This window comes from Myotis brandtii, unplaced genomic scaffold, assembly GCF_000412655.1.
Source record: "Myotis brandtii unplaced genomic scaffold, ASM41265v1 scaffold398, whole genome shotgun sequence".
NCBI classification, from domain to species: domain Eukaryota; kingdom Metazoa; phylum Chordata; class Mammalia; order Chiroptera; family Vespertilionidae; genus Myotis; species Myotis brandtii.
In genome coordinates this window covers 1,878,916-1,886,802 of record NW_005365280.1, presented here as the reverse complement: position 1 = coordinate 1,886,802, position 7,887 = coordinate 1,878,916, and the positions used below count along the sequence as shown (strand labels likewise).

Genomic DNA, 7,887 nt, shown 5'->3' with positions numbered 1-7,887 from the left:
TTTTTGAGACAAAAAATTTCCTAGTTGGTCCCAACCATACTCTGACCTCAGTTTGATTGTGCAATAGCCTTGAGGTTTTTTTCTTTCAGTATGATAAAAGATAGGCCTAAATACAAAGAGGTATTTTACAGGATACTGGGGTTTCTTTTATAATCAAAGGAAACCAACAGCCCAACGGCAAGACAGCCAGGATGCAGCTTCACTTGAAAAACTACAATGAGAGACCTGCATATCACAAGGATCTGTGCTTTGTCTATGCTTTTCCCTGTTTGACCTCATTTTCACTACAAATTTTGTGTGAAATTTTACATCTTGCTGTTTCCACAACTAGAACAAAAATGACTCACTCTCTCTCCCCTTCTCTCTCTCTCTCTCTCTCTCTCTCCCCAAGGTAAACTCAAATGCCAGGAAAAGGCTGTGATTGGCTCATCTTGGGCAAGGGCATCACTCCTGGATCCAAGAGCTCTCAGTTATCTGGAAAAGTCACTTTCTGCAGATCGTCTCTGAAATTATATTGAGGTCTTTCACTGTCGCTAAGTCATCTCCTCCTTTATGTAGTGCAAATCTTGGAAATTGATGCTTTGAATATGGTGTTTGTTTCCTTTGACAGAACCTTTCTGGAATAAGTGGAAATCTCCATCTGCTATGCCAAGTTTATTAAAATGGGTCATATTCTGTTTAGGATCCTGTGTTAAGTGCTATTGTGTAAAGAATATTTAGTGAATGGGTAATCTATAGATTTAATAAGCACTGTAATATTGTGTCTACCAAGAAAATCTCTGTTCTATTTTAAATATACCTTTTATTTGTTGAGGAACTAAAGCTGAGGTTTTAGGGGGGGGAAGTTGATAAAAGCAGTTCTGAGCTATGTCCCCATATTTTAAGAATAAGAGTACGTGCTTGTAGTACATGTCACCATCTTAAAAAAGACAAAGTATTGGCAGCTACAGAAAACAGACCAAGTTCTACCATTAGGCTCAGCTTTGTTGCACTAACTCATCACTGAATAGAACAAAATTCTTTCCTTATCCTGCTCTTTCTCTATTCCTGGTTCCTTGCGGGTAACTAGACTTCATTCAGGAATACTTCTTTGAAGGGTAAGGACAAAGGCTGAAAGACTAAGCCGAAAACCTGGACCTCTTGCTGGGATATAATGCAGAGGGTGAGACTTGGAGGCAGATAGGCCTGGTTTCAAACTGGGTTTAGACTTGACCACTTACTGTGTGATATTTTAAAGTTTTGATGTTCTCACTTGTAAAATTGGAATGATATCACACAGGGTTGTTTTGAGGATAAAGGAGACTATGTGAAATCCTGGGTGCATGATTACTTGGCAAGAGTCCTATTTGGTCCAACCAGACTCTGACCTCATTTTTGTTTCTAGGTCATCTGAGTCTCTCTTCTGGATGCCCTCTTCCCCCTCCCCCAGCCCAAGGAGGGTAGATGGGCATTTAAGAAGAGCCACACTTCTAGTGGCATCACTTTCCCCACAGCTTCCTTCTGCTTTGTTGTTTTTATATGAACACCTGTGTGGCTGGCCTCACACAGGGAGGGCATCATCTGATACGAGTGTCCACCTGTCCTGCATGCCCTGGTTCCCCGTCGAGGTGAGAGCAGAATATTGTTCTCTTTTGAAAGCTATAACGTGGTTGGTGCTCACGTTTTCCTCTCTCTCATCTTCTATATTTACTGAGCGTTCATTCCATACCCCATGTTCTTTGGAGAACACTTCTTAGGAGGAGGCAGCAGTGTTCATGTGAAAGCACCAGCACAGGCGGAGGGGCACTGCTCTGTGAAGTGAGGGGACTGGCTACTCCTACCCAGGGCTGGCTTGGTCCCTGGAGGGTGACAGGAAAGAGAATCAACTGTTGATCAGAAATAGTTCCACATAAACACGCAGGCAACAATATCCTCATCCAAGAAATTGCTATGAATGTCAAGTGCATCATATTTTCTGAGGCAAGATCAGAGACCAGCCAAACTCGAGGCCATGCCAATAGAAGGATGAAATATTACTGTTGTTTTTCCTGCTCATTAATAGCCAGTTTTTGTGAGACAGCATTTCTTCTAATGCTAGAAGGAAGCAAACATGTCTTTGGCCTTTGCTGGCTCTTACAACAGAAGAGCCCAAACTCATTCCGATGGTGTATCTCCATGATTTTCAACCAGTGATCTGCAATAATTTTTAAAACATGCAATACCTGACTATTTAGTCAAGGGCACTGATATTTTGACAACAGCTAACACAACAATAGCCATCTGGCGTGAATGAATTAAAAGCATACCTATTTTTTTGTTCAGATCAGCGGAAAATATATTTGTAATATAGTTCAGTAATAAAATATTTTAGTAATCAGTTTATCTGTGCCATGAGATGAAGAAGGTTGAAAATTGCTGGGCGATCTATATCAACATAGATGCCAGAAAGAATGCACAAGGCAGGACCTGGGTTGGATGAAGATGAACTCTGGAAACAATGTGGTGTTTGGGCCTCCTGGATGGTCAAGAATCCTGCCCTTTCCAGGGTAGCTGAAGGAATGGCAGTGACCAGCTGCCTCTGGAAATTCTGATCTAGCTTCCTGAGAATTTGCCCGACCTCTATGGGCAGCCACTCTACCCCCAGTGGTGCTTCTGAGCCTGCCCTGTCATTTGCTGAACGGTATTTCATTCCAGCCATGGACTCAACCAGGCCCAGGGCCAGGGGCGGCCCTGCCTCTGTTGAGAAGAGTCAGGAATGCTTTCCATTTAATCCCGTCTCAGATAACATTCAGATGCTTTAAGCCATAAACATAAATCCAATTCTTCCAGGTCTAATGTGTGTTTGGGTTTTAATATAGAGGATGGGAGCTATATTTCATTATTGGCTTCAACAGAAAAAGTAGGCAGTAAATATCTGTAGGACAAAGCCTGTGAAGCCATTTCAAAGCCTATAATTGTCTTGATAATTAGGGGGGAAATGGAGTAGAATTCAATAAAATGATAAGGTAGAGTTTTTAAATTCTAAAGACAATATTTGAATTGATAGTTATAAATATTGTTCACCTTTATTTCTCAATTAGCAAAAGGGAAGAAAACCGTTTCTGATTCCTTCAGATCTGGACCATGAATGAACAGTCATTTCTGCCACAGAATAAGACTTGTTTCTCAGGGACATTAATTGTGGTAAACCCACCCACGTATGAGTTTGCCCAGAGCACCACCTACTGAACAGACTGGTACTACTGCAGAAACCTGAGGGAGGGATATACATGGGTCTAAATTTCTTGTTAAGAGAAATAAAGTGAAAACCCATTTTTGTCTCTAGTCTTTAAATGATTTTTCTAATATATTTTCTAACATATATTTTGCCTTAGTAAATACATAATAGTGAACATAACCAACCATTTCTCAGGCAAGTCAGAAGCAGATGGTGCTGTAAGGTCTTCCTCTTGAGAAATTGGTATTGTAGGTTGGTAGTGACAGAAAATGTAGAGATCGTCACAAACTATTTCAGCCTTTGTGTCTTTCGAACAAGTATCTTTGTTTTTTTTTATTTTACCTCTTAATGACAAAAACTGGGTGCAGAAAAGTTCCATTAAGTTAATGGAACAAGTTATAGGTAGTAGTTAATAAAGTGGTGGATATATAGAGTGTCCCCAAAAATGTATACGCACACTTTGAATAATTATAAAGGCAGTATTTATTAAAATACATTTGTTTTTAAAATTGAGCTATCAGCTGTTAAGTGTGTATACATTTTTTGGGATACCCTCTATGTGTATGTACATGTCTCTGTGTGTGTGTCTATATATGTATACACATACACGTAACATTCAGCGTGTACGTTGCTACCTAAACCGCCCAGCTGTGAGGTTCCCGGGGGCAGAGGCCCCTGCAAATGGGCATTTGTCCCCTCAGTGTAGGCATAGTGCTCGTACAACTGTGGATTTAAAGCAGTGGTTCTCGACCTTGGCTGCACTTTGGAATCCTCAGGTGAGCTTTCAAAAACATTGATGCCACGATCCACCCCCAGAGACTTATTTAATTGGTGAGTAGACTGTGCTTGGTATTGGGAATTTTAAAAGTTCCCCAGATGATTCTAACATTCACTCAATGTTGGGAACCACTGATTTCAGGAATGAATTCTCCAGTTGCAGAAATAGCAGTATCCCTTCTCATAGGAGGTAAAGGGCAGCCAGAAGAAGGAAGTGGGTAACACAGAGGCCCCTGGGGATTGGCCTGGAACCACATGGCAATGTGAATGTTCCTACCAAGTTGCCTAGTGTAAGAGTAGAGCATTGTGGGATTTTTCCTGGCCTGTAATCACAGGTAGTTGAGATGAGTGAAAGAGGTTGAGGGTGTTAGGAAGTTCCAGGAATAGACCTCATCTCTGCTATTGGTTTACAAACTATCCCACGAACAAACAATTTGCAAAAAGGGCAATACATTAGTAAAGAACATATGAAAAATGTTTATTTTCAGTAGTAATCATGAGTGAGAATGAACATTTCCTCCCTCTTAATTACAATAACAATTATTTTAATTATAGTCAGTGTTAACAGGGAGAAAGTGAGAATAATCTTTAATTGACTAAATTTATTCTGCATCTCAGTTAGGCACCATGAATCGAGGACAATAAAAATGTTCTTACATCTTTTAAAAAAATTTGCACCTGAAGATATGTTTTTCATTGAGTTTGGAGAGAGACAGTGTGTGTGTGTGTGTGTGTGTGTGTGTGTGTGTGTGTGTGTGTGAGAGAGAGAGAGAGAGAGAGAGAGAGAGATCTGTGTGAGAAACATTGATCGGTTGCCTCCCATATGCACCCCAAATGGGGATCAAACCTTTAATCTGGGTATATGCCTTGACCCAGAATTGAACCCACCACCTTTTGATGGGCAGTAGGACATTCCAACCAACTGAGCCATATTGGCCAAAGTTGTCCTTACCCTTTGACTCCATAATGTCTTTTCTGAGAATCTGGTTTAAGGAAATAATTCACAAGTTGGGAAAATCTACATGGACAAAGATGTTCACCATGGTTATATCCAATAGTGCAATATCAGGAACAGCCAAAGTACTAAATAACACAAGAAATGTTAGAAAGGTTATATAGGAGATATATCCATTGGGTGGAATATTGTGCAACCATTATAAGAACGGATGCAACTGAAAATGCTGCACTTAAAAATATTTATGCTCTAGTGCTAAATAAATTATGCTATAATGCTCTTTGTAAACTATAATTTCAACTGGGTTTTGAAAAAGTCACCTGGGACATCTTCAGTTCCAAAATATTCCTCTCCTAGAGAGCTGTTATTCTGACACACCAGACACTTGTTTCCTATATTGATTGGTCTATAATGGCTGTTTTGTTTTCAGCTCTTTCATCTAAACTCTCTATATCTTTTTAAAAATATATATTTTTATTGATTTCAGAGAGGAAGAGAGAGAAAGAGAGAGAGAGAAACACCAATGATGAGTCATTGATCGCCTGCCTCCTACTTGCCCCCCACTGGGGATCAAGCCTGCAACCGGGGCATGTGCCCTGACCAGGAATTGAACCTGGAACCCTTCGGTCCAGAGGCCAATGCTCTATCCTTTGAGCCAACCTGGCTAGGGCTAAACTCTCTATCTTTTGCAATAGCTCTTGGTCATTTTCATCAGAGGATACTCTAAGTATAGACAATTTTTTATGTTTAACTATCTATCTTGTACTTCCTCATCATAAGAGCCAGAGATCAATGAAAGAGGAGGCAATTAAAGCCAATGAAAGTTTTCTCTTTGTATTGCATGAGGAGAAATACGAAACCCATTCCATTCATCTTTTATGTGATCTATTCTCAAATTAACATTTCTGGGTGCTTTAAAATTAAAGACCCTTGCTGACTACCTTAAAAAGCAGTATGGGGCCTGGTTCATTACTCCAGCTTGAGTAAAGATAAAAATAATAAAATAGGAAACTGGATGCATGGAAGGGGAATTGCTACAAAATGAATAAGAATTATCTCTCAAATCCATCTGTGAAAATTCCAGAACTTATATGGATATTGGAGCATGGGAGTCGACTTGAAACAGTTTTGTCTGAGAAAGCAAAGCTGTTGCTTAACACAGAGGCCACAGTTCATTTTTCTGCTAATGAACCCAGCCAGAGCTCTTAGATTGTACAGAAAATGTGCCATAGCCAAGCTCTTAGCAATTAATTAACACATAGTGAACTAAATGAAGATTAAGTTGTGGTAGAGTACTTGTAATCTATTATTAACTTATTATGAAATGTTATTAACCTATTATTTAAAAATGAGTTAGTCCAAGTCATTTCCTACATTGTGGTCTGAAGGATATAATTAAAGTCAGGCTAGATCTGATAGCATTCCTTTTTTTTTTTAAAAAAAGGGAAGAAAGGAATTTTGTTTTCTCTCCTAACTGAAAATTCCCAAGGCTTATTGTTTCTGGTATAACTTGACCGAGAGGCCAAAAGGATGCCTCTAAATTTCAGTCTTTCTCTGTCTTTTGGATTTTGTCTCCTCTGTGTTGAATCAGAATTCCTTTCCTTTAGGGAGGATGGAAAGCACTCTAACCAGATGAGCAGCCACCCTCAAAGCAAGGTGATGAAAGGTGGCAATTTGGACCTTAAGAATAATTATTTATTATTAATTAATTAATAATTGTGGTGGTAAGAAACACATAACATAAAATTTACCACCTTAGCCATTTTAAGTGCACAGTAGTGTTAGGTATATTTACATGGCTGTGTAGAGTTCTCTAGAACTTGCTCAGCTTGCAAAACTGAAGCTCTACACCCATCAAACAACTCCCATCCCCCAACCCCACCCAAGCCCTTGGCCACCACAATCTGCTTTCAGGCTCTGAGTCTGACTACTCTAGGTACCTCATGTAAGTGGAACCACACAACATTTGTCTTGTTGGGACCGGCTTAACTCATTCAGCATCATGTCCTCAAGGTTCATCCATGGTGCGGTATGTGTCAGCATCTCCTCTTTTAAGACCAAATCTCTGTATTTTTTATTACTATTTTTAGCATATAAATATGTTCAGTGATTCCAACTCATTATAATAAAAATAACAAAAATAATCATAATTTCCTGTCTTTCCTCAGATAAACCCTCACACTTCTGGTTTTTCTCTTTTTACTCATCATCATCATAATAAAGCTCTACTCCCTACCCCTTGCTCCCTCCTTTACCCTTTAGGATCTGATTCCTACCTCACCACTCCTTTAAAACCATTTTCTTGAACAGTATTAGAATTCTCTTGAATAAACATTAAATATTTGTTTCCAAAAACAGAATCTGCTATAGCAGGATGTACTCATGGGAAATCTACCTCTATTTTTTGGTTTATATTTTCTACCAGACCGGTTCTTTTGCATGTTCTCTTCTTTTCACTACTTTCTTAGAGTTTAGTATTGTTTTTAGTTGTAGAACTCCTGTAGAGCAGATAGAAATTATGCATACTTTAAATAGACAGCTCTGTTCAAATGCCTAATTGCTCTTATACAGTGTAATGGATTCTATTTGACATGTTCCCTACCTTATTTTGAGACAAATTTATTGTGCCTTTCCAGATTTAAGGCTCACTGTTGCTTTTAACTCAGTTTTCTGTTGTCTGGAGGTCTGAAGAGAGTGGAAATAAAGCCAAGCTCAGGCTGAAGTCTAAGCCCAGGAGACATGAATTCTAAAAGTGTTTTGAGATTCTATCAAATGTAACAGGGCCCACTCTGCCCAACAAGGGATACATCCAACTCCCATGAGGCTTGGCTCATCCCCCTTTGCCCGCCCCCCCCCCCCCCCCCCCCCCCCCCCCCCCCCACCCCCCCTACCCCTAGCCCTAACCCTAACCCTAACCCTAACCCTAACCCTAACCCTAACCCTAACCCTAACCCTAACC

General features: G+C 39.8%; 1 long non-coding RNA gene across 1 annotated transcript; it reads left to right on the top strand.

The window, feature by feature from the left end:
• Positions 1–415: 415 nt before the first annotated feature.
• On the top strand, positions 416–3,237 carry LOC106727263. Its single transcript, XR_001363433.1, has 3 exons — positions 416–519; positions 1,385–1,607; positions 3,060–3,237. It is a non-coding gene; the product is annotated as an uncharacterized LOC106727263 (long non-coding RNA).
• Positions 3,238–7,887: the final 4,650 nt, after the last annotated feature.